Below are 24,997 nucleotides of genomic sequence, written 5' to 3'. Positions count from 1 at the left end.
GAATGTTAAATTGCAACCAGAATAGCTTGTCCACTTCACGATCTGTTTGATCTCGGAAGTATTCGGCCGCATCGACAGCACTTGCCGCCAAGTCCAGATATGCGTCTGCCGAACTCCACAGCCGATCCAGAGGGGAATACCGAGGATCTCCAAACTTCCTCCGCAGCATAAAGGGCTTCCCAGCCACAATATCCTTGGCTTCACGCAGTTCCTCCTTCTTCGCTCTCATTGCAGAGCGGGTGTCTTTGGTCTCCATCGTGGCCTTTTCCAGGTCCGTCGCCTTTGCCCGGTTTTCTTCTTCAAGAAGCTGGCAGTGGTCGGCAGTATCTTTTAACTTTACAGTCATCTTGGCCATTTTTCTTTACTCTCGCTATGCGCGGCCTTCTCGACTCTTAACTCTTCGACCGCCTTTAAAGCGGCCACATTACTACTCCTCGCTTGCTCCTTGGCTCAGGCAAGCTCCGCCCGAAGGGTCTTCACGGTGGCAGCTCCATCCGCAGTCACAACATATTAAAGATACTGGCATCATGTCACTCTTACTATGTGACATTCACAAGAAACATCACCTACCCTGTGCCTCGTCAAGCCGCTTGTTAACAAGCTCGATGTCGGCATCCGCCGCATCCAGTTGCCACTTTAGTTTGGCAACCCCGTCAGTCCGTCTAGCCACCGGAGCTTCAACCACCTGCACATAAAGGCGGTCTGGTTATTACCTGGGACTACGATCCTCTGTTTGTTGCCGTTCTCGATGACAACCAGAGTCTCAGGGGCTACTATCTACACAGGGCACACCTAAAAATGTGCGGTACTATAAAAAATGTATATCATTTCACGTACCTCAAAACCCGTCAGTAGACTCATAAAGGCTTCATGCAACCCGCTTTACGCGGACAAAATCCTTTCAATCACCATACCCATCAATGTACGGTGCTCTTCTGAGATAGTCGCTCGCTCTAGCAGACCCTTCAATATGTCTGACCGCATACCAGATGGTGCCGGACTCTTTTGATTTCTCTCTTCAAGAGCCGGATATTGGGGACTTCGGGTGGCCATAGGATTACCTTCTAGCCTTACTGGATCAGGAGAAACCCTCCGTGATGACACTTCAAGGTCGCCCACTTCTTGACCTGGGGAGTCCGGGGGAGGCGTTTCGCTCTCCATCATCTCCGGAAGAAGATCCCCCGAAGACGAGCTCTGCTGAGAAGGGCTAAGATCCGAACTGCAAGATAAATGCTTCAGTTATTTTCCTCAGAGGTAAGGAAGTATATCTTAACTATTAAGTACTTTTTGATTACTTACAGCTTGTTAGAGGGCTGATCCCCGCACGGACTTTGTGCGGCAAGAGCACCCTCCGAGGCAGGACCCTTTGGTGGAGATTTCTTCTCCCATTTGGAAACCTTGGTTTCCGGATCTTCAGAGGTAGTCCTCTTCCTTCCCCGGGGCGAGAGAATGTCAGATTCCTCCCCTTGGTTATCCTCCCTCGCGGAGGCGCTCATTCCCTCGGTTGGAATAGGTAGCGGGGGAGGCTCGCTTTCGCCCTCTTTATTCCCCCTTCATCTTCCTTTGAGGGCACCGGGCGAGGTTCTGGCTCGAGCCTCTTTTCCAGCACCGGATTGTCCAAGCCTTCAGGAAGGGGGCCGAACACCGGATCATCTTCTCCTTTGTTATCCAATCCTGGTCAAAGAGCGATTCTTCAGAATGATGTCAGGATAAATAAAAAGACAGTGTGTTCGGCTAGGGGATTACTTACTTGGGCCGCAGTGCGGTTGCTGCTCAGGCCCACGTCCTCGGTAGTGTCCGGGCACTCTATTTGGGGTCCAAAGAACGATTTGTACATCTCCTCGTGCGTCAAGCCGAGGAAATTTTGAATAGTGCGCGGTCCTTCTAGGTTGAATTCCCACATGCGGAGGGGCCGACGTTTGCAAGGCTGGACTCGACGAACTAGCATAACTTGCATTGCCATAACCAGACTGAAATTTCCCTCGAAGAGATCTCGGATGCGGCTCTGCAGTATGGGCACGTCCTTGGCTGGACCCCAGCTCAGCCCCCTGCTAATCCATTACATCAGTTGTGGTGGAGGGCCCGAGCGGAAAGTGGGGCAGCTACCCAGTTGGCACTTCGGGGAGCTGTGACGTAAAACCACTCCCGCTACCACAATCCGGACACCTCTGGAAAGGAACCCTTCGGCCATGGAGCGTCAGCAATTTTGCTTATTAGAGCACCTCTGCATGCTACGTGCTGCCCCTCGACCATCTTCGGCTTCACGTCAAAGGTCTTGAGCCACAAGCCGAAGTGGGGGGTAATGCGGAGGAAGGCCTCACAAACGACAATAAATGACGAGATGTGAAGGAGGGAATCCGGGGCTAGGTCGTGAAAATCCAGTCCGTAATAGAACATAAGACCCCTGACTAAGGGATCCAGAGCGAGGCCTAGCCCTCGAAGGAAGTGGGAGATGAACACAATGCTCTCATTGGGTTCGGGAGTAGGGATGACCTGCCCTCGGGTGGGCAGCCTATGTGAAATTTCGGCGGTCAGGTATCTTGCCTCCCTCAACTTCTTGATGTGCTCCTTCGTGACAGAGGAAGGCATCCACCGGCCTTGAAGGCTGGATCCAGACATGTTTGAAGGTCCGAAGCACCTGACCTGGGCTTTGGGTGTTAGAACTCGAGGCGAGGGAAGGATTCGATTGAGCACGTGAGGAAAGTAAAAGCCTTGTCCCTTTATAAAGAGGGTGAATATCAAGCGTCCTCCTCGTGGCCGTTTGGGACTTACCTAAAATCTAGGAGTCCTAGGCACGGTTGGGTTACCCACGTCCGTATTGATGAGAATCTCGTAATAAGGGGACCACGATCTCTGCTTTGACAAGACGTGTCAAGAAACCTCCTCGCGTTATGCATGGGGCTGGTTAAAGAAAAACGGTTCGAATAATTACCGGGCCATGACGTGATGTCGTGCTGCCGAAACGTGTCAGCAGATTAGATTTGTGGAAATATTATTCTCTCTATGGTGGTATGTGGAACTTATTTTGCAGGGTCGGACACTATCCTTGTATTCAAACTCTTCTGTGGTGTATTCGGAGGAGGAACCCTCCTTGCAATGCCGAAGACAACACTGCGCTGGACTCATCGTCATTGAAGCCTGGTTCAGGGGCTACTGAGGGAGTCCTGGATTAGGGGGTCTCCGGACAACCAGACTATATCCTTTGGCCGGACTGTTGGACTATGAAGATATAAGATTGAAGACTTCGTCCCGTGTCCGGATGGGACTCTACTTGGTGTGGAAGGCAAGCTAGGCAATACGGATATGTATATCTCCTCCTTTGTAACCGACTTTGTGTAACCCTAGCCCCCTCCAGTGTCTATATAAACCGGAGGGTTTTAGTCTGTAGGAGAACATACAATCATACCATAGGCTAGCTTCTAGGGTTTAGCCTCTCCGATCTCATGGTAGATCAACTCTTGTAGTACTCATATTATCAAGAATAATCAAGGAGGGCATAGGGTTTTACCTCCATCAAGAGGGCCCGAACCTGGGTAAAACATCGTGTCCCCTGCCTCCTGTAACCATCCGCCTTAGACGCACAGTTCGGGACCCCCTACCCGAGATCCGTCGGTTTTGACACCGACAGGCCCCCTCTCCCCTTCTCTTCCGGTGGCGCCAGAACGCTGTCGTGGCCATCATCATCACCGCGATCAACACCAACACCTCTGCCATCTACACCAACATCTCCATCACCTTCCCCCTCTATCTACAGCGGTCCACTCTCCCACAACCCGCTGTACCCTCTACTTGAACATGGTGCTTTATGCTTCATATTATTATCCAATGATGTGTTGCCATCCTATGATGTCTGAGTAGATTTTCGTTGCCCTATCAGTGGTTGATGAATTACTATGATTGATTTAATTTGCTTGTGGTTATGTTGATGTCCTTTGGTGCCCATCATATGAGTGCGCGCATGGATCACACCATAGGGTTAGTTGTATGTTGATAGGACTATATATTGGAGGGCAAGAGTGACAGAAGCTTCAACCTAGCATAGAAATGATGCATACGGAATTGAAGGGGGACCAATATATCTTAATGCTATGGTTGGGTTTTACCTTAATGAACGTTAGTAGTTGCGGATGCTTGCTAATAGTTCCAATCATAAGTGCATAGAATTCCAAGTCAGGGATGACATGCTAGCAGTGGCCTCTCCCACATAATACTTGCTATCGGTCTAGTAAAGTTGTCAATTGCTTAGGGGCAATTTCGCAACTCCTACCACCACTTTTCCACACTCGCTGTATTTACTTTATTGTGTATTTATCTAAATAGCCCCTAGTTTTTATTGACATAATCTTTATTATTTTGCAAACCTATCCAACAACACCTATGTCAGTGTCAAAAGCGGCGGATCTCGGGTAGGGGGTCCCGAACTGTGCGTCTAGGATCGATGGTAAAAGGAGGCATGGGACACGATGTTTACCCAGGTTCGGGCCCTCTTGATGGAGGTAATACCCTACTTCCTGCTTGATTGATCTTGATGATATGAGTATTACAAGAGTTGATCTACCACAAGATCGTAGAGGCTAAACCCTAGAAGCTAGCCTATGATTATGATTGTTGTATATGATATATCGACTAGCCTGGCCTCGGTTTATATAATGCACCAGAGGCCTAGGATATAAAGAGTCCTAGCCGAATACGCCGGTGGGGAGGAGTCCTTGTATTGATCACCAAGTCTTCTGGAATCTTCCTTTTATGCGGCAGCTGTCCGAACTGGCTCATGAGTATACAGCCATGGGGGTCCTCGGCCCAATCTAACAGACCGGGAGATGATGTGGTGAGTACCCCCTAGTCCAGGACACCGTCAGTAGCCCCCTGAACTGGTCTTCAAGTTGGGGATGCTCCTCAATTCTTCTGAACTGTTCTTCATCTTCGGTCGTCGGTCTTGAAAACTGGTTCAACAAATCTTTTTCGATCTTGAGGTTCACCAACATGCATCCGAAGAGTTTATACGTCGGGTATCTGAGGATCCCCTTTAAATTTTCGGCCTTTATCAATGCCTTGTTATTTTTATGCCACGCATCGGGTTTGAAGTTGTTCTCGGGCGGCAGCGCCCTCTTGCGTCCGAGATCCAACGCCGGACTGCATTTGAGGTATCTTTTGCAGACGAGCACGAACGCCGGACTGCTTCCGAGCTCCAACGTCGGACTATGTCCAAGCTCCAACGTCGGACTGTATCCGAGCTCCAACGTCGGACTATATCCGAGGTGTCATAAATCACCTTGGTTCAAAAAGGTTGAAGGAGTTTAGCCGAGCTTAATGCCGGAAATGCCGTCTATGGAGCCATCCACTAGCGCCCGAGCTTTATGCCGGACTGCTTCCGAGGTGGTGCACCACCCCGACTGTGGGCCGATTTTTTGTCAATATTTTTGATTGGTGCAATTTATTCTCTGCCGAGATATATAGCCAGTAGCCCTCAAGGTGTGTATCGGTTTAAAACCTGAGATGCACCTGAAGGATGACATAAGAATGTTGATCCCAGTAGCCACTGAGACTCAGGTTGATTTGCAAAATCGGCCTGAGGATCAACTCGTAGCTCGGCATAATACTTCGGGACACAAAAAGCGGTGTGCAGAGTCCTCATGACTTAGGTTGGGTGCGGCCGACCAACCTGAGGATCATAATCTCCTCGAAAACTATATTGCACTTAAATTTTCTGCACTGGATTGCCAATGCAGTAGCCCCCGAGACACTGGTTGGGTGGCAACACCAAATCAGGGGATCGATGTGCCCCTTTAATATTAGTAAATAATAAGCCCGAAGCCTAGTAGCCCCCAAGCCTTAATGCAGACACGGGTGGCCGAGTTAAGGATCGATATCTAGACACTGGTTGTGTAATGATTCTATGTATCCAAGTACTTTACATCATTAATGATCGGATCCGCATTGTACAAAACTTTGTTGACCGACCATCGGCTTCCACCTCCTCGGCCAGTAGCCGAGGAGTGTTTGTCCTACTTTATAAAGCCTTTATGAGGGCAAAGATTTACGACAAACAAGGCAATTTGGCCATACAGTTTTATAAACAAAGGTACGCAGAGAGATATGTTATATTACTATTTAACATAATAAATGTCTTCCAAAGAAAATAGTCCCGCTATCGGTTCCTTTCTTTGGGTTGTCATGCTAAGCATGATCATGAAACCTCAGCTCTAATGTAAGAGCAAAATATTGAGGATTTTGTTTGGGAGGCCAGTTACTAGCCCCCGGTAGTGTTCGGCGACAGTCGAGGTCAAGCCGTAAACACTTCGGCCAATGTTATGAATGGCCCGTAATTTAACACATTCATCGGATCGCTGACCAGTTTACGCTTATTGTGACAGTCAATTTTTGGCTTTCTCCACTAAGGTGCTTAACCATGTGAGCTGGAAGCACAATCGCAGTGGTTCTCCCTTTGCACACCTAGCCGAACAAAGCGGAACGTAGGAGGCAAGCGCAGGAGCCGGGCAACCCAACTATTGACCGAAGACACAATTCGAAACCGATGCATATCTAGCAATTTCCGAGAATGTTCTTGCCGAATCTCTAAAGGCGTCCAGCGTTGCACTGCGAGACTTGTGCTGAAAACACACAAATAGTTTAAAAGTGCCAAAATCTTGGAAAACCAAAAAAACATCAGTAAAAACATGACGTCCGAACAAGATCAAGTGTTTGGTGCCAATCCAAAAATTGGAATCGAAAAAAATGTGCTTCTATCGTGTTTTGACAATGACCAAGAAGAAAACACATTTACAGCTCATATATAAATTTTAAGAGCCCCCAAGTGACTTGGGTAAAAGAATTTTATGTATAATGATTGTATGTACCAAAGTACTTATATCATATATGTGTTAACCCGAAATTTAAACGCGTCTTAACCGATCGTCGGCTTCTCCCTCTTTGGCCAAGGGCCGAAAAGTGTCATGTACTCCACCTGTCGAGAGTATTGACGGTGTTTCCGATGACCAAGAAATCAGGCCATAAGGCTATAACAGACAAAGCACGCTCAGGGAACTTATGCTATATTACTTACGAAGTGTAAGAAGCATCTTCGAAGAAAATAGTACCCTCACCAATACCTTTCTTCGGTGCTCATTATTACTATGAGACTTGTGCAATAGATTTTTTGTACTCATGAGTTCCGTTTTGTGCTGACCATGATTGAAAACAATAAGAGCGCTAGCTTTCAGCTTCACCCAGTCTGAGGTTAGAGCTCGGATGACCCGGTCGTGACAATCGCAGAGGTGCTCCCTTTACTCCCTAGCCGAACAATCGGGAACATAGGGGTAAACACAGGAGCGAGGCAACCCAGCTTGCAAATCGCTTAGGTCAATATGGTGCATATCGTGGCGTAATACATGAACAAGGAACGAAGCCGTACAAGTATAATCATATGCAAGAGGAAAGGCTTCATGAAGGAAGCCCCCAAGTGTACTGGGTATTTTAATTTGTGTGTCACAAACAAAGTTTTGACAAGGAGATTTTTTACAAGCAACTTTTTCCAAAAAGGTATAATGCTTGGTCGAACCGAACACAAGTTCAAAATTTAAAACTTTGAGCATGAAGGAAAATTAGCTGGTTAATGTGTTCGGTATGGATGACACGGTCCGAGCATGATGCGGGACAAGCTTCCATCCCCCAAGCCGGTCCCAAGGTGGCAGAGCAAAGAGCTCAGCACTCTGAAGTGGTGACATAGCACGGTCAGTGCAGGCCGACAGAGTGATGCCAAAGTCCCCGACATGGGGTAATGAAGTGTTGACGAAGCCCGTCGTCTAGCCGAGGTGGCGTGGTATGTCAGTACGCCGAGTTGACGATACTGCCCAACCCGAATCATTTTCCTGTGCACAAAAAATAGTGCAAACCGGAGATAATAATAATAATGATAAAAAATGTTGCATAATAAATAATTTATGCAAAGTGAGTAATAAAAAAAATATGGCCTGGCGCCGAAGTCAATGTCGATGCAGGCCGTCGGCGTGATGCAGTAAAGGTGTGGCAAAGCCTGCATTCACAGGTCGGTCCGAGTTCCAGATGCGGCGTTCGCCAGACGATGTATGAAAACTGACCGAACCATCACGCGGCCATCGTTAGTGCGGCCATCATTCGATAGACCTGTGAACAGATGATGGAACAAACCAGAGTAATGATTTCTTGGGAAAAATAAACCCCAACAAGCAAAAATTACTAGGATTAATAGCACCTGGCTTATCTGTTGTAGCAATGTGGAGAAAGGTTACTCCCAAAATTGGGGCTCAATCCACACACCCATTGCCTGATGGGTGATGAAGCGGTGGCATGGCGATGCTAGCAAAGGTTAGCTCACCGAGGAAAACCCCGTGGTCCAGCTAATGTGATGAAGCTGGTCGGCTGGTGACGCCGAAGTCTCTGGAGTAAGTTGATGAAGAGATGGTGAAGCCCTCGGTCTAGCCGAAGAGACGGAGTAGGTCGGTAAGGAGATGTTGCAGCTGCCATGTCAGCCAAGGTGTTAAAGCAGTTCGGCGTGATGGACATCGGCTTGAAGAAGCAACAGTGCGGCCATGCCGACGCAGGTCGTAACTTGTGACGCGGTCAATGCCTGTTTGGTGAAGTGACCATGCGGCGATGCCTGTGTTCCCACTCCGTGTATTCCGTGGGGCGGCGATGTTGGTGATGATTTATCCTTCGCGATGCTGAACTCCTGTTCGGCTCGCCGAGATGATGATCCGAAGAAGTTGAGCTCGGCTCAACAAAGTGATGACATGTCTAGCGCAGGTCGGCAGCCATGGAGCAATATTGCTGGACTGGTTTGACACCAACATGATGGTGAAGATCATGTTCAAAAGATTCTAAAGTTAGTGGGATGTGTTCGGGAACAAAACACAATACCCCATACAAAACTTTCTTCAAAAAGGATGTCCGAAATCCCGTTCATAAAAAAGACGAACTCGGGTCGGATTCGTTTTCGCGCAGAAAAAAGATCCGAAAAGTGATTCACTAATCGGAAGGTCCCCGAAGTTTGGACGGTCGGATCGTGTTGAAATTTTGTGAGGTGGTAGACATAGGAATTCCGCAGCTGATCAACGGTTGGATCTTCCAAAGGACGTCCGAGATAGAAGCTGGATACCATGCCCTAAACTCATCCATATTCCCATCCAGATTTGACAGGGCTCCGGTATATCGCGGATTGCCAGAGATTTCTCCATCGGAACTCGATGAATTTTTCCAGGGTTGTTGTAGACTCAATTCCGCACAATTCCAACCAAGCAATCATTAAAAAGACACTTGAGGAGGCAGTGGCGGCGGATACGAGTTCGCTGTCCAGAAAAACAGCACAGTCGCACGAGGGCAATGTTGACGTTGAGCCCCCGGGCTCCCTGGATGATTCCTCCATGATATTGATAGAGATCGGAGTTGATGATGATGAAGGCCCTCATACGAACATGACGATCGGAGGTAGGTCATAGTCCTCGGTCCAGCCAAGGTGACCAGTCGAGTCGGTGATGAAGATGCCGGCATCGCAGTTGACCTGCAAACGAGCCATCGATCCTTTTGCCGATCACACAACGGAACTCTCAATGAAAGCACCAATGTCGGTGTCAAAACCGGCGGATCTCGGGTAGGGGGTACTGAACTGTGCATCTAGGATCGATGGTAACATGAGGCATGGGACACGATGTTTACCCAGGTTCGGGCCCTCTTGATGGAGGTAATACCCTACTTGTTGCTTGATTGATCTTGATCATATGAGTATTACAAGAGTTGGTCTACCACGAGATCGTAGAGGCTAAACCCTAGAAGCTAGCCTATGATTATGATTATTGTATATGATATATCGACTAGCCTGGCCTCGGTTTATATAATGCACCAGAGGCCTAGGATAACAAGAGTCGTAGCCGAATACGCCAGTGGGGAGGAGTCCTTGTCTTGATCACCAAGTCTTGTGGAATCTTCCTTGTATGCGGCAGCTGTCCGAACTGGCCCATGAGTATACGGCCATGGGGGTCCTCGGCCCAATCTAACAGATCGGGAGATGACGTGGTGAGTACCCCCTAGTCCAGGACACCGTCAACCTACAAAGTACTTCTAGTTTCATACTTGTTCTAGGTAAAGCGAATGTCAAGTGTGCGTAGAGTTATATCGGTGGTTGATAGAACTTGAGGGAATATTTGTTCTACCTTTAGGTCCTCGTTGGGTTCGACACTCTTACTTATCGAAAACTGTTGCGATCCCCTATACTTGTGGATTATCAGTCTTCCACTGCATACAAGAACAAAAGTCAACGTGTCAGAAAACAAACAAAGGAACATGGGAACAGAAATATAGAAGACAGTACCAGAAGTTCAAGTTAAACTACACAGGCAAGAATGATGCATATAAACACTTATAAGCAGTCTCAAGAAGCTTGACCTGATCCATGAAATTGATGCGAGGGGTCCTCAAGTCAACATTAGGCATCTTGCCAATGATAAGGCAGTCCAGATACATAAGAAGCGGCGCGATGGCACAGCCTGTGACAACTTTTCCTCTGCTAGTACCTTGCTGATAGCTAAGAACAGCACTCTGAATATCGTCAACAACCAATTGGGAGTAGTCCATATCTGCCATATCCTCAAACACAAGATTCTCAGCCATTGCTACCTCCCTGGACACTCGTGTAGACGTTCCAGGGATAACCACCTTCATGAAAACAATCAGGTAAAACACTTGTAGAGCAAGATCATCCTTTGTCTCATCCTTCACAAGTTCCGCAAGGATATTCTGCAGATCCTTTGTCTTGATGACGTCACTCCTAGCGTACCCAAGCTTGCGGTTCAACCTCATAACAGCATCATCAAACCCATCATTCGAGGGCCGAGGAGGGGTACGATTACCTTGAGGGAATCCAAACAGATGGTGAATAGCATCACTTGTAATACGCAGAACCTTGTTCGCCTCACCCATGTCCAGAATCATGGTTGTAGGGTCAATCCTCGTGTAGATGTTGCCCATCAAAGGATGAGAAATGCTGTAATCAACCTTCAAGTCAAACACACAACCAAAACGAGCCTTGATAACCCTCGTCTTGTGCCTAGCATGTAGCATTTTTGCAGACGTCTTGACCTCTCCTAGTGAGCAGCGAACCGTCTTGTTAAAACGTTTCGCCTCACCTCCTCCTTGGCCACCTTCTTCGGGCGCTTTGCCTCCTCTCTTTCTCCTCTCAGGCCGCTCCACAAGCTGATACTGAAAAATGCAATGACAAGGAAGAAAGGCAGAACAATGAGACACACAAGCTTCACCAAAATTCCACTAATGCCTACATACGCAGTACATTTCAGAAGTCCAACTATGTCTACATAGGCAGTACAACCATGTATGACCAGAAGTAAAGATGCTTTCAAACTGTTGGAAATTTGCAAAAGCAGAAGTTCTACCATGTACACGAAGGCAGTAATCAAACATGTATTTCAGAAGTCCAACTATGGCAGTACAACCATGTATGACCACAAGTTAACATGCTTTCAAAAATGTTGGAAATTTAAAAAGCAGAAGTTCAACCATGTACACCAAGGCACTAATCAAACATGTATACCAACAAGTTAAGCTAATCTCTTCATGTATATATCCAGAAGTCCAACTATAAATAAATGATAAGGTTTAATAATAACTCTTGAATTAACACAGCAGGTAAGCGCGTATGAACAAGAACCATACCGTGTCCTTGTTGACCCTGAGATGGCCGGTTTAAATAACCCGGGTGATGAAATTCATAATTCAGTATATATGAAAAGTTAATACTTCTTGAATACCCAATGATCATCATATCTTAGCCTTTGGATCCTTGAACCACCGGCTTGAATAACCTGGGCGGCTGTGTTGTCTAATAATGGAGCCGGTGAAGAAAACCAGGCCATCATATTTGTAATATTGAAACAACAAAGGCTAAAGGGCAAGCAACATAATTTTAACTCTGTATTCAAAAGATTGGAGGTTTCTGATTCGAATATGATCAGTAAACCGGACCAAAGGGGCTAAGCTAAGGTTCGAATACGACCATATAGCCTCCAGTGGCTTTGGCTTTGCGCCGATCAAGAGGGTACCGACAACTATGTTCTCTTTGATTCAAATACGACCTATGTTTGAACAGGAAGCCCCCAAATGACCTTGAGAGGTTTTTAGCGACTTTGATTCGAATACGATCCAAGTCAGACTCAAAAGGGGTTAAGCTATGATTCAGATACGATCAAGAAGCCCCCAAGTGAGTTTGGCGTTGCGCCGATCAAGAGGGTACCGACAGCTATGTTCTCTTTGGTTCGAATATGACCTATGTTTGAACAGGAAGCCCCCAAGTGACCATGAGATTTGCAGCTAGATTCGGATACGATCATGAGCTGGACCAAAAAGGTTAAACTTGATTCAAATATGATCAGCTCCTTAATAGTCATTTTGTGAATAAAAAATAATAAAGATGCATAGTCTTTGAAAAGAAAAGAGACCGATGGTCTTACTTTATTGCTTATCATAGTATATACAACGTGAATGTATGTACATGATGAGAGCCGGTGGCTCAGGTGTAGTATGGCCGAAGTTGAGCAACGTTCCACGGCCGGCGGGTCTCTTCCTCCGACTTACGTGAGTCTTTGTGCTAACGAACGTCAATGAGGTAATATGACCCGTTGTTTAAATTCTTACTGACCACAAAGGGTCCTTCCCAAGGTGGGGATAGCTTGTGTGCATCTGACAGATCCTGGATGAGCCGGAGCACCAAGTCACCTTCCTGAAAAGTCCTGGACTTAACCCGACGGCTGTGATAACGATGCAAGTCCTGTTGATAAATTGCTGACCGTGCCGCTGCTAAGTCTCTTTCTTCATCCAACAAGTCAAGCGCATCCTGTCTGGCTTTTTCATTGTTAGCTTCAACAGGCGAGTCATGACGGATGTCACTAGGCAACACTGCTTCTGCTCCATAAACCATGAAGAAGGGTGTGTAACCCGTAGACCTGTTGGGCGTAGTATTGATGCTGCATAACACTGAGGGTAACTCCTCTACCCAACAACCCGGCGTTAGATACGTTGGAGACGTATCAAGCATCCCCAAGCTTAATTCCTGCTCGTCTTCGAGTAGGTAAATGATAAAAAGATAATTTTTGATGTGGAATGCTAGTTGGCATAATTTCAATGTAATTCTTCTTACTTGTGGCAAGAATATTCAGATCCATAAGATTCAAGACAAAAGTTCATATTGACATAAAAATAATAATACTTGAAGCATACTAACTAAGCAATCATGTCTTCTCAAAATAACATGGCCAAAGAGAGCTATCCCTACAAAATCATATAGTCTGGCTATTCTCCATCTTCACCACACAAAATATTTAAATCATGCACAACCCCGATGACAAGCCAAGCAATTGTTTCATACTTTTAATGTTCTCAAACTTTTTCAATCTTCACGCAATACATGAGCGTGAGCCATGGACATAGCACTATAGGTGGAATAGAATGGTGGTTGTGGAGAAGACAAAAAGGGAGAAGATAGTCTCACATCGACTAGGCGTATCAACAGGCTATGGAGATGCCCATCAATAGATATCGATGTGAGTGAGTAGGGATTGCCATGCAACGGATGCACTAGAGCTATAAATGTATGAAAGCTCAACAAAAGAAACTAGTGGGTGTGCATCCAACTTGCTTGCTCACGAAGACCTAGGGCATTTTGAGGAAGCCCATCATTGGAATATACAAGCCAAGTTGTATAACGTAAAATTCCCACTAGTATATGAAAGTGACAACATATGAGACTCTCTATATGAAGAACATGGTGCTATTCGAAGCACAATATATGAGACTCGCTATATCATGGTGCTACTTTGAAGCACAAGTGTGGAAAAAAGGGATAGTAGCATTGCCCCTTTTTATTTATTTTCTTTTTTTGGGCCTTTCTTTTTTTATTTGGCCTTTATCTTTTTTTATTTGGCCTTTCTTTTTTTATTTGGGACAATGCTCTATTGAATGATGATCATCACACTTCTATTTATTTACAACTCAATGATTACAACTCGATACTAGAACAAAGTATGACTCTATATGAATGCCTCCGGCGGTGTACCGGGATATGCAATGAATGAAGAATGACAAGTATGAAAGAATTATGAACGGTGGCTTTGCCACAAATACTATGTCAACTACATGATCGTGCTAGCAATACGACAATGATGTAGTGTGTCATAAATGGAACAGTGGAAAGTTGCATGGCAATATATCTCAGAATGGCTATGGAAATGCCATAATAGGTAGGTATGGTGGCTGTTTTGAGGAAGGTGTATGGTGGGTTTATGGTACCGACGAAAGTTGCGCAGTACTAGAGAGGCTACCAATGGTGGAAGGGTGAGAGTGCGTATAATCCATGGACTCAACATTAGTCATAAAGAACTCACATACTTATTGCAAAAATCTATTAGTTATCAAAAAAAAGTACTACATGCATGCTCCTAGGGGGATAGATTGGTAGGAAAAGACCATCGCTCGTCCCCGACCGCCACTCATAAGGAAGGCAATCAATAAATAAAACATGCTCAGACTTCATCACATAACGGTTCACCATACGTGCATGCTACGGGAATCACAAACTTCAACACAAGTATTTCTCAAATTCAGAACTACTCAACTAGCATGACTCTAATATTACCATCCTCATATCTCAAAACAATCATCAAGTATCAAACTTCTCTTAGTATTCAACACACTCATAAGAGAATTTTATTATTAATCTTGTATACCTAGCATATTAGGATTTTAAGAAAATTACCATGCTATTTAAGACTCTGAAAATAAGATAAGTGAAGCATGAGAGTTCATCTATTTCTTCAAAATAAAACTACAACCATGCTCTAAAAGATATAAGTGAAGCACTAGAGCAAATGACAAACTACTCCGAAAGATATAAGTGAAGATCAATGAGTAGTCGAATAATTATGCAACTATGTGAAGACTCTCTAACATTTAAGAATTTCAGATCTTGGTATTTTATTCAAACAGCAAGCAAAGCAAAAGAAAATGACATCTAAGAATAGCAAACATCATGTGAAGAAGCAAAAACTTAGGATCAACCGATACTAACCGATAGTTGTTGAACAAGAAAGGTGGGATGCCAACCGGGGCATCCCCAAGCTTAGACGCTTGAGACTTCTTGAAATATTATCTTGGGGTGCATTGGGCATCCCCAAGCTTGAGCTTTTGTGTTTCCTTAATTCCTCTCATATCTCGGTCTCCCTAAATCTCAAAAGCTTCATCCACACAAAACTCAACAAGGACTCGTGAGATAAGTTAGTATAAACCATTGCAAAAACCTTATCATACTCTACTGTAGCAAATCACTAAAGTTATGATTAAACATTGCATACTAAATGCCTCTGCATATTTAATAGTCCTATCCTTAAATAGAATCATTAAAGAAGCAAACATATGCAAACAATGCAAACATAACAGCAATCTGCCTAAACAGAATAGTCTCTAAAGAATGCTGCAACATCCATACTTCCCTCACTCCAAAAATTATGAAAGAAAATTCCCACTGTAGTAAATTTATCAGATATTAATATGAAAAAGGTTTCAACATTTTATCACATTCTTACATTTCTAGGGAATTATTGCAACAGCGGTAAACTTTCTGTTTTCAAACAACAACATGTAGACTTCTAAAATAGGCATAGTAAAGGCTATCAATGACTCTTTTATTGAAATAAAATATGGAAAACATTGTTCTAAATAACAGAAATCAAATCCTAACAAAATAAATTGACGCTCCAAGCAAAACACATGTCATGTGGCAAATAAAAATATAGCTCCAAGTAAAGTTACCGATGAACGAAGACGAAAGAGGGGATGCCTTCTGGGGCATCCCCAAGCTTAGGATTTTGGTTGTCCTTGAATATTACCTTGGGGTGACTTGGTAATCCCCAAGCTTAGGATCTTGCCACTCCTTATTCCATAGTCCATCGAATCTTTACCCAAAACTTGAAAACTTCACAACACAAAACTTAACAGAAAACTCGTAAGCTCCGTTAGTATAAGAAAGTAAATCACCACTTCAAGGTACTGTAATGAACTCATTATTTATTTATATTGGTGTTAAACCTACTGTATTCCAACTTCTCTATGGTTTATATACTATTTTACTAGCCATATATTCATCAAAATAAGTAAACAACACATGAAAAACAGAATCTGTCAAAAACAGAACCGTATGTAGTAATCTGGATCAAACGTATACTTATGCAACTCATAAAATTCTCAAATAAATTTATGGACCTGAGTAATTTATCTATTAATCATCTGTAAAAATAATTAGCTAAATAGCACTCTCGACATAAAATGGCAGCAATTCTCGTGAGCGCTAAAGTTTTTGTTTTTTACAGCATGATCAACAAGACTTTCCCCAAGTCTTCCCAAAGGTTCTACTTGGCACAAACACTAATTAAACAACTAAAACCACATATGAACAGAGGATAGATGAATTATTTATTACTAAACAGGATCAAGAAGCAAGGGACAAAAATAAAATTGGGTTGCCTCCCAACAAGCACTATCGTTTAATGTCCCTAGCTAGGCATGATGATTTCAATGATGCCCACATAAAAGATAAGGATTGAAACATAAAGAGAGCATCATGAAGAATATGACTAGCACATTTAAGTCTAACATACTTCCTATGCATAGGGATTTTGTGAGCAAACAACTTGTGGGAACAAGGATCAACTTGCGTAGGAAGGTAAAGCAAGCAAAACTTCAAAATTTTAAGCACATAGAGAGGAAACTTGATATTATTGCAATTCCTACAAGCATATGTTCCTCCCTCATAATAATTTTCAGTAGCATCATGAATGAATTCAACAATTTAACCAGCACCTAAAGCATTCTTTTCATGATCTACAAGCATGCAAAATTTACTACTCTCCACATAAGCAAAATTCTTCTCATGAATAATAGTGGGAGCAAACTCAACAAAATAACTACCATGTGATTGAAAGTTAAGATCAAGATGACAAGGTTCATTGTTATTATTATTATTTAAAGCATACGTGTCATCACAATAATCATCATAGATAGGAGGCATGCTTTCATCATAATAAATTTGCTCATCAAAGCTTGGGGGACAAAAAATATCATCTTCATCAAACATAGCTTCCCCAAGCTTGTGGCTTTTGCATATCATTAGCATCATGGATATTCAAGGAATTCATACTAACACCATTGCAATCATGCTCATCATTCAAATATTTAGTGCCAAACATTTTGTAGATTTCTTCTTCTAGCACTTGAGCACAATTATCCTTTCCATCATACTCACGAAATATATTAAAAAGATGAAGTGTATGAGACAAACTTAATTCCATTTTTTTATAGTTTTCTTTTCTAAACTAAACTAGTGATAAAACAAGAAAATAAAAGACTCGATTGAAAGATCTAAAGATATACCTTCAAGCACTCACCTCCTCGGCAACGGCGCCAGAAAAGAGCTTGATGTCTACTACACAACATTCTTCTTGTAGACGTTGTTGGGCCTCCAAGTGCAGAGGTTTGTAGGACAGTAGAAAATTTCCCTCAAGTGGATGACCTAAGGTTTATCAATCCATAGGAGGCGTAGGATGAAGATGGTCTCTCCCAAGCAACCCTGCAACCAAATAACAGAGAGTATCTTATGTCCCCAACACACCCAATACAATGGTAAATTGTATAGGTGCACTAGTTCGGCAAAGAGATGGTGATACAAGTGCAATATGGATAGTAGATAATAGTTTTTGTAATCTGAAATAATAAACACAGCAAGGTAGCAAGTGATAAAAGTGAGCGTAAACGGTATTGCAATGATGGTAAACAAGGCCTAGGGTTCATACTTTCGCTAGTGTAAGTTCCCTCAACAATAATATCATAACTGGATCACATAACTATCCCTCAACATGCAACAAAGAGTCACTCCAAAGTCACTAATAGCGGAGAACGAACGAAGAGATTATGGTAGGGTACAAAACCACCTCAAAGTTATTCTCTCCAATCAATCCATTGGGCTATTCCTATAAGTGTCACAAACAGCCCTAGAGTTCGTACTAGAATAACACCTTAAGACACAAATCAACCAAAACCCTAATGTCACCTAGATACTCCAATGTCACCTCAAGTATCCATGGGTATGATTATACGATATGAATCACACAATCTCAGATTCATCTATTCAACCAACACAAAGGACCTCGAGAGTGCCCCAAAGTTCTACCGAAGAATCATGACAAAAACGTGTGCCAACCCCTATGCATAGGTTCATGGGCGGAACCCGCAAGTTGGTCACCAAAACATACATCAAGTGGCACGCGGTATCCCATTGTCACCACAGATATCCACGGCAAGACATACATCAAGTGTTCTCAAATCTTTAAAGACTCAATCCGATAAGATTACTTCAAAGGGGAAACTCAATTCATTACAAGAGAGTAGAGGGGGGAAGAAACATCATGGGATCCAAATATAATAGCAAAGCTCGCGATACATCAAGATCGTATCATCTCAAGAACACGAGAGAGAGAGAGAGAGAGAGAGAGATCAAACACATAGCTACTGGTACATACCCTCAGCCCGAGGGAGAACTACTCCCTCCTCGTCATGGAGAGCACCGGGATGATGAAGATGGCCACCGGAAAAGGATTTCCCCCTCTGGCAGGGTGCCGGAACAGGGTCCCGATTGGTTTTTGGTGGCTACGGTGGCTTATGGCGGCGGAACTCCTGATCTATCTTGCATTCTGGAAGTTTTAGGTCACGTGGGTATATATGGGTGCAGGGAGGACGTCGGAGGAGCCACAGGGGTCCCACAAGATAGGGGGGCGCGCCCTAGGGGGGGCACCCCCCACCCTTGTGAGCACCTCATGTCTCCCCTGACGTAGGGTCCAAGTCCATCAGGTGTGTTTCCTTCCAAAAATAACTTCTCCAGTTGATTTTGTTCCGTTTCGACTTCTTCTGATATTCCTTTTCTTCCAAACACTGAAATAGGCATAAAACAGCAAATCTGGGCTGGACCTCCGGTTAATAGGTTAGCCCCAAAAATAATATAAAAGTGGATAATAAAGCCCAATATTGCCCAAAACAGTAGATAATATAGCATGGAGCAATCAAAAATTATAGATACATTGGAGACGTATCAGCGTTCACTGTAAAGGAACCATAAGCCAGGGTTTTAGCCCTTTCAGAATTTCCTGATTGGCTCTCTCAGCTTGACCATTGGATTGAGGATGAGCTACAGAAGAAACATCAAGCTGGATGTGCTCTCGCTGACAAAACTCTTCCATAGCCCCTTGGGACAGATTAGTGCCATTGTCTGTGATAATACTGTGTGGAAAACCGACATGGAAGATTACTTTTTTCATGAACTGAACCGCCGTGGCTGCATCACACTTACTCATAGGCTTCGCCTCAACCCACTTGGTGAACTTATCAACCGCCACTAGAAGATGTGTCTTTTTATCCTTAGACCTTTTGAAAGGTCCCACCATGTCAAGCCCCCAGACCGCAAACGACCAAGTGATTGGAATCATCCGGAGCTCCTCAGCCGGCACATGCGCTCGTCGTGCAAATTTTTGACATCCATCACATCTACTGACCAGATCTTCTGCATCAGCGTGAGCCATCAACCAGTAAAAACCGTGACGAAATGCCTTGGCCACTAAAGATTTTGACCCGGCGTGATGACCACAATCGCCTTCATGGATCTCTCGAAGAATTTCTTGACCTTCTTCTGGGGAAACACATCGTTGAAACGCTCCGGAAACACTGCGATGAAACAATTCTCCATCAGAAATCGTCATGGACTTAGACCGCCGGGTTATTTGTCGAGCCAGGGTCTCGTCCACTGGCAACTCTCCCCGGGTCATGTAAGCCAAGAACGGCACCGTCCAATCTGGGATGACATGAAGAGCTGCTCCCAACTGCGCCTCCGGGTCAGGAACAGCAAAATTTTCTTCTATGGGCAACTTGACAGAGGGGTTATGCAAAACATCCAAAAAGGTGTTGGGTGGCACCGGCTTACGCTGAGACCCCAGCCGGCTTAAAGCATCAGCTGCTTCGTTCTTTCAACGGTCAATGTGTTCCACCTGATATACTTTAAAATATCCTGCAACAGCATCAACCTCTCGGCGATAAGCCGTCATAAGAGGGTCTTTGGAATCCCACTTGCCAGATACCTGTTGAACCACTAGATCTGAGTCACCAAGACATCTGACCCAGCTCAAGCTCATCTCCTTTGCCACTCGAAGACCATGGAGCAAGGCTTCATACTCTGCTGTGTTGTTAGTGCAAGGAAACATCAACCGTAACACATAACAAAATTTGTCACCTCATGGGGAAGTTAACATGACTCTAGCCCCCGAGCCTTCCAATTGCCTGGATCCATCAAAATGAATAGTCCAATATGTGTTGTCTGGCTTCTCTTCTGGCATCTGCATCTCTGTCCAGCATTGATGAAGTCAACCAGGGCTTGAGACTTAATTGCACTACATGGACCATACTTCAACCCATGAGACCCAAGCTCAATTGCCCACTTGGCGACTCGCCCAGTGGCTTCTCTGTTTTGAATAATGTCTCCTAAAGGAGCAGAGCTAACCACAGTAATGGGATGTCCCTGGAAGTAATGCTTAAGCTTCCGGCTTGCCATGAACACCCCGTAAACAAGCTTCTGCCAATGTGGATATCGTTGCTTAGACTCAATTAGCACTTCACTGACATAATAAACCGGCCGTTGAACTGGATGCTCTTTGCCAGCCTCCTTGCGCTCTACCACAACAGCCACACTAACATCCCGTGAGTTGGCAGCCACGTATAACAATAGCGGCTCTTTCTCAATTGGAGCAGCTAGGACCGGCGGCTCAGCCAGCTGTGCCTTCAGATTTTCAAAAGCGGCGTTCGCAACATCGCTCCAAACAAAAGCATCCGTTTTCTTCATCAACTGATACAGAGGCATAGCCTTTTCCCCTAACCGGCTTATGAACCGGCTCAAAGTAGCCACACGACCCGCCAGCCGCTGAACATCATTGACGCATGTTGGTTTGGCTAGGGATGTAATTGCCTTGATTTTCTCCAGGTTAGATTCAATACCTTGGTTAGACACCAAAAAAACCAAGAGCTTGCCGGCTGGCACTCCAAAAATACACTTGGCCGGGTTAAGCATCATTTTGTGAACCCGGAGATTATCAAAAGTCTCCTTCAGGTCCGTGACCAAGGTTTCCTCTTCCCTGGTTTTCACCACTATATCATCCACCTAAGCATGAACATTGCGCCCAATTTGATTGTGAAGACAATTCTGCACACACCGCTGGTAAGTCGCCTGGGCACTCTTAAGCCCAAAAGGCATAAATACATAGCAGAAAGCTCCAAAAGGAGTTATAAAAGCCGTCTTCTCCTGATCCTTGACTTCCATCTTAATCTGATGATAACCGGAATAAGCATCTAAGAAACTCAACCGTGCGCAACCCGCCCTAGCATCAATGATCTGATCAATACGGGGGAGAGCAAAAGGATCAGCCGGACAAGCCTTGTTCATATCTGTGTAATCCACACACATATGCCAGGTGCCGTTCTTCTTGAGTACAAGCACCGGGTTAGCCAACCACTCAGGGTGAAAGACCTCCACAATGAACCCGGCTGCCAAGAGCTGGGCCACTTCTTCCCCAATGGCCTTGCACCTTTCTTCATTGAAACGTCGGAGAAACTGTTTGACTGGTTTGAACGTTGGATCGATGTTAAGAGTGTGCTCAGCGAGTTCCCTCGGGACACCCGGCATGTCTGAAGGTTTCCATGCAAAGATGTCCCGGTTCTCACGGATGAACTCGATGAGCGTGCTTTCCTATTTTGGATCCAAGTTTGTGCTGATGATGAACTATTTGGATGAGTCGCCAGGTATAAAGTCAACCATCTTGGTGTCATCAGCTGATTTAAATTTCAACTCCGGCTCATGCTCTGTTGTTGGTTTCTTTAACGACGTCATGTCTGCCGGGTCAACATGATCCTTGTAAAATTTTAACTCCTCGGTTGCACAAACAGATTCAGCATAGGCAGCATGACCTCCTTCACATTCCAAGGCTATCTTCCGGCTCCCATGTACTCTAATGGTGCCCTGATGACCCGACATCTTGAGCTGCAAATATACGTAACACGGCCGAGCCATGAACTTGGCATAAGCCGGTCACCCAAACAGAGCATGATATGGGCTCTTGATCTTAACCACCTCAAAGGTTAATTTCTCCGTTCTGGAATCATACTTATCCCCAAAGGCTACTTCCAGCTCGATCTTACCAACTGGGTATGCCGACTTACCAAGTACCACTCCATGAAAAATAGTGTTGGATTGTTTAAGATTATTATCCGTCAATCCCATCCGGCGGGATGTCTCATAGTAGAGAATGTTGATGCTGCTGCCCCCATCCATGAGTACCTTAGTAAACTTGTATCCACCAACCTGAGATGCCACTACCAAAACCAAATGACCCGGATTATCAACTCGGGGCGGGTGATCCTCTCTGCTCCACACAATAGGCTGATCTGACCAACGTAGATAACGTGGAATTGCCGGCTCAACGGCATTGACGACCCTCTTGTGAAGCTTCTGGTCCCTCTTGCATAAACTGGTAGTAAATACATGATATTGTCCACTACTCAACTGTTTCGGGTTGCTCTGATAACCGGATTGCTGCTGCTGATTCCCTTGGCCGGGTTGCTGATTATATCCGCCTTGGTGACTAGGATGACCTTGACCGTGAAAACCTCCTCCACTTGAACCGGCGCCCGGGCCATGAAAGCCGCCGCCACCTCAACCACTACCTGGGCCGTGTCCCCCATCAAACATGTTTGAATTTTTAAATGCCTTCATGATCATACAGTCCTTCCACAGGTGGGTGGCCGGCTTCTCGCGGGTGCCGTCTTTCGGACAAGGTTCATTCAACAGTTGCTCAAGGGTAGGGCCTGACTCGCCCGATCGAGGGGGCTGTCTGCCCTTGCGCCGCTGATTACCACCCTGTGTATTAGTATTAGCAACAAACTCACCAGCCTTATGTTTATTACCTCCCTGATTCGCCGGGTTATGTTGGTGACTCTTGCCATTGCCGTTCTTCTTTCCCTTCATTGTCTTTTCTTCGTCAGACACCGGGTCCTTGGTGGTATCAGAATCAGCATACTTGATAAGAGCCACCATCAACGTTCCCATGTCATTACAGTCACGATTAAGCCGCCCCGGCTTCTGCTTCAGAGGTTCAAAACGGCAATTCTTCTCCAACATTAAAACTGCCGAGCCGGCATCCATCTTATCAGATGAATGTATTATCTCCTCGACCCGGCGCACCCAATGGGTTGTAGATTCACCATCCTCTTGCTTGCAATTGTTCAGGTCCACAATCGACATTGGCTGCTAACACGTGGCCTTAAAGTTCTGGATGAACCGCGCTTTCAACTCTGCCCATGAACCAATAGAATTGGGTGGCAATCCCTTCAACCAAGTCCGAGCTGTTCCATCCAACATCATAGTAAAATACTTGGCCACTGCAGCGTTGCTAACCTCCAATAGTTCCATAGCCATCTCATAACTCTCAATACAAGCCACCGGCTGTAGGTCAGCCGTGTAATTAGGCACCTTACGAGGCCCCTTGAAATCCTTGGGCAACCACTCATTGCTTATGGCTGGTACCAGGCAAGGCACGCCTCCAGTTCTTGTGGCCACTCCTGCCTCAACCGAGGTTTCTGGATAGCCGGAAAGGTTTGGTGAGCCGCCTGCTCTGCCGCTATCTGAGCCGCTCGTTCCGCCTCTTGACGAATCTTCTCTTGATCCGCCAAGTTAAGGTCTCTAGCCCGCACCGGCTCATGCCTATATCGCCGGTTGTGGTGTTGAGCATTACTTGACACTACGGACTCCATGTGCCTACTGTAACTCGGGCTCTAGCTTGGGCGAGGAGTTGAATGAATCCTGTCTCGACTGTAGGAGTATGCATCCTACTGGGCCAGAGCTGTCTGAAGTAGTCCCCTTACCCTCCGGGTTTCAATTGCTGCTGGCGAGTCGCGTTCCATTGGGACAGCCGCCAAACAAGCCGACGATGTGATGAGATTTTCCATAGGGTTGGAGAAGTGACCCGGAGGTGTTGATACATAACGAGGAGGAGCTATATTTATGCGAGGTGGCTCCATGGCGCGTGGCTGAACTGGTGTACCGGGTGTCGTGACCCGATTTGCTTTCGGCGGGTTGCTCCCCCCAGCCCCGGGTGTATGGAACAGGTTCCTCGGATCTAGCATTAGAGGTAGACGCGACTGAGTTTTCTGATGCCTCCTCCTCATGACCTCGTTTGATGCATTAAGATCCACCGGGAGCCGGAAAGTTTCTGCTTGAAGTTGCTGAGCACGAGCATCCAGAGCTGCTCGTTCTGCTGCCATCCGGGTTTCCTCCGCGGCTAGATTTTCGTTAGCTTGCACCATCTCCTCTCGCACGCGTGCTACTTCTACGTCGTGCTGGGCTTTATCCACCGGTTCTACCATAGTGGTTAACAGAGTCGTCAGCCTATCCATGAGGTCCATTAGAATCTGAGCCGGGGCGCGCGCGGGGTCTCCTGACCCAGCTGCTGCCGACCCGGTAGCTGCTGCTGTCGCTGCAGTGGAGTTCTGCCCGGGCTGCGTCCCCGCCATGAAGACTCCAGCCCAATTCGGCGGCTCAAGGGGGTCCGGAATACTGCTGCCATCGGAACAACTCCCGAGCATGCCGTCTTACAGCTGGTACAACGAGTTCGTCTCACCTGTTGATGAAGCAATCTCAGAGCAGACGGCTGTGTCCTTGCCTTCCACCGATCCTTCGGAGTACTCACCACCGTGGATGCAGCCTATGAAGGCATGTTTCACGACAAATTGAACACGGGTGGTCCTGGCGCGCTGAGCTGTTTCGATGAGGTTGGTGTGGTCATCCGGCTCAGGGCCCGACTCGCCGATCCGGCCGATG

The sequence above is a fragment of the Triticum aestivum genome, chromosome 6A, assembly GCF_018294505.1.
Source record: "Triticum aestivum cultivar Chinese Spring chromosome 6A, IWGSC CS RefSeq v2.1, whole genome shotgun sequence".
Lineage (NCBI taxonomy): Eukaryota > Viridiplantae > Streptophyta > Magnoliopsida > Poales > Poaceae > Triticum > Triticum aestivum.
This window is presented reverse-complemented; position numbering follows the sequence as displayed.